The 2,785-nt window shown below is 40.1% G+C and overlaps 1 protein-coding gene across 1 annotated transcript in view; it reads left to right on the plus strand.

The window, feature by feature from the left end:
- Positions 1-2,785, plus strand: part of EMC3 (ER membrane protein complex subunit 3) — a 46,002-nt gene that overhangs the window by 42,423 nt on the left and 794 nt on the right. The window lies entirely within an intron of this gene.

Raw genomic sequence — 2,785 nt, forward strand, 5'->3', positions numbered from 1 at the left:
GCATCTTCCCTTTTGATTTTCTAACTCCAAGTCTTTACACATTTAATTATAGTTCACTTTGTCTTCCCAAGCCATCCTTTGAAATCTCCTGTTCTGCTCTTTTACTTCATTGCTTCCATTCACTTAAGCTACTCTACATTCCAGAGCAAATTTCAGAATCTCTTTTGGCATTAACTTTTCTTTTTCTGTCTTTTTAATGACCTTTTGTTTTCTACATGCACGATATTGTTGATGTCAGCACACAGCTTATGTGATCTTCAGTCATTAGTGTTCGATGCATCAAATCTGTTCTTGAGATGGTCTCTAAATTCAGGTAAAGATACAATCAAGGTTGTATTTTGGCTCTCATGGACTTGTTCTTCACATTTAACATGAACATTTGCCATTCTTCCTCAGTCAGCCCCTTACCTTGTTCTGACTGATGATGCTGAGTTTCTCCATCAGTTCTTAACACAGATGTAGTTGATTTAGGTTGTTGTGTTGTTAAGTGCTGTTGAGTCAATCCCAACACATAATACCCTTGGTTTCCTAGAAGTGGCTGGTGAGCTTGAACCATCGATTTTACAGTTCAAACTTATCTGGCGATTTAGTGTTTATTGTATGGTGCCACATTTCCACACCAGGACTCCATGTGGATTACCATGTTGTTGTTAAGTGCCATCGAGTTAGTGCTTGGGTTACCATATGACCCAGCAATTCCACTCCTGGGTAATACCAAAAAAAATGAAAACATGTCCACACAAAAATATTCATTAGTATTCTTTGTAGCATTATTCATATTAGGCAAAATGTGGTAACAAGCCAAATGCCTATCAGCTGATGAGTGTGTAAATAAAATGGATGGTTTGGTGGTGGTGGTTATGTACTGTGGGGTTGGTTCTGACTCATAGCTACCGTTTATAGAGTTTCCAAGGCTGTAGATCTTTCGGAAGCAAAAAGCCTCATCTTTATCCCACAGAACAGCTAGTAATTTCGAACTGCTGACCATGAGATTAGCAGCCCGATTCGTAACCACTACACTATCAGAGCTCCTTTTGAGGTTAATAGCCCAACTCATAACCACTACCCTACCAGTGCTCCTTTAAATAAAATGGGTATATCCATACTATGAAATGTTATTTAGCTACATGTTACAATATGGGTGAAGCTTTGAAAATATATTAAGAGGCTAGTCACAAAAGACCATATAAGATCGCATTTCTAATCAATTGTCCAAAACAGGTAAATCTGTAGAGACAAAAAGTATATTGAGGAAGGGGAAGGTAAGAGGCATTTGGTAGCTAAAAGGTATGGGATGATGAAAATGTTATAGAATTGACTAATGATAGTTGTACAACTCTGAATACTAAAAAGCCAGTGACAGTTGTTAAGTGCCTTAGAGTCAGTTCCAACTCAGCATAGAGTTCCAACCCTGTATAGAGTTTCCGAGGAGTGGCTGATGGGTTTGAACCACCGATATTTTGGCTAGTAGTCCAGTGCTTATCCTACAGCACCACACCAGGACTCCAGTGAATAGTATACTTTAAAATGGATGAATTTTATGGCATGTAAATAATTTCTCAGTAGGACTGTTAGAAGGGGCGGTGGGTACCATAAGCCCTTGGTTGCTGATGTCATAATCTCTCATTCCCATGGCTCTGAGAGGCTCTTAGGTTGTTTGTTGTTATGTGCTGTCAAGCTGATTCTGACTCATAGTGACCCAGTATAGGTTTTCAAGGTGCAGCTGATAGGTTTGAACCAACGACTTTGAGGTTAACAATCCATTGCTTATCCTGCAGCACCATACCAGGCTATCTCTTTGGTGGTGGTTGTTAAGTGCCCTCAAGTCAGTTCTGAGTAGGGTTTCTGAGGAACAGCTGGTAGGTTTGAACTGTCATCCTTGTGGTTCACAGTCCAGTGTTAATTCCATAGCACCATGCTACCCCAGACTGCAGCTGGAGGACATCAAGAAGACACCAGCCACTGTGCGGGCAGGGGGCTTTGGGAGCTGCCAGTATGTGCTGAGCCTCTCCTGCTTTGCTCCCTGGCCCTGCCACCTTGCTGCCAACTCTGCTCTCGGCCTTGCCTACCTCCTCATTTCCCAGGCCTAGTGGTTCCTCTTCCTAACTGGAGAGAACCTGGGAGGACCATGGGCGTCAGAGACTGGGTTCTGTATCAGTACCCCTTCTAAGATGGACAGCTACCTGATACAAGAGAAGTGCGCTTTCTGCAGCCATCTTAACAGCCCTGGGCAATCTTTTCTTTTTCTCTTGTTTCTCTGTGAGTCTCTTTTTCATTTTTTTATTATACACAATTTCAAACATACACAAAATGGAGAGAATAGTATCATGAACGTTCATTTTGACAATATTGTTTCATATGTTTCCCAAAACTACTCATTTTCTTACTGGAATGCTTAAAAGTAAATTTCCAGATGTAGCGTTTTATACATATATGAATCCTCTCTGGCAACAGATAGGTGTTTTGTTTTGTTTTGTTTTTTAAACAACCCACAAAACTGTTGTTACTACTAGTACAACTGTGTTTATTCTTTTAGATTTCTAAGACCAAGACCTAGTTCATGTGCAAATTGTCCCCAATTCTCTTAAAATGGCTTTTTGCCATTGGTTGGTTTAAATGAGGTTCCCAACAAGATCCCCATGTGACATTTATAAGTTTCCCCTCTCTACCCCTTTTCTTGTGCAAGCCATTCATTTGTGTGTCCTGTAAAATACTGTAAATATTTTCTTTTTGAATGTATTCGTATCTAAAGAGAAATCAAATCTTATGTTTCACTTCAAGAAAA

Source organism: Chrysochloris asiatica, unplaced genomic scaffold (assembly GCF_000296735.1).
Source record: "Chrysochloris asiatica unplaced genomic scaffold, ChrAsi1.0 scaffold00186, whole genome shotgun sequence".
In the NCBI taxonomy this organism is placed as follows: domain Eukaryota; kingdom Metazoa; phylum Chordata; class Mammalia; order Afrosoricida; family Chrysochloridae; genus Chrysochloris; species Chrysochloris asiatica.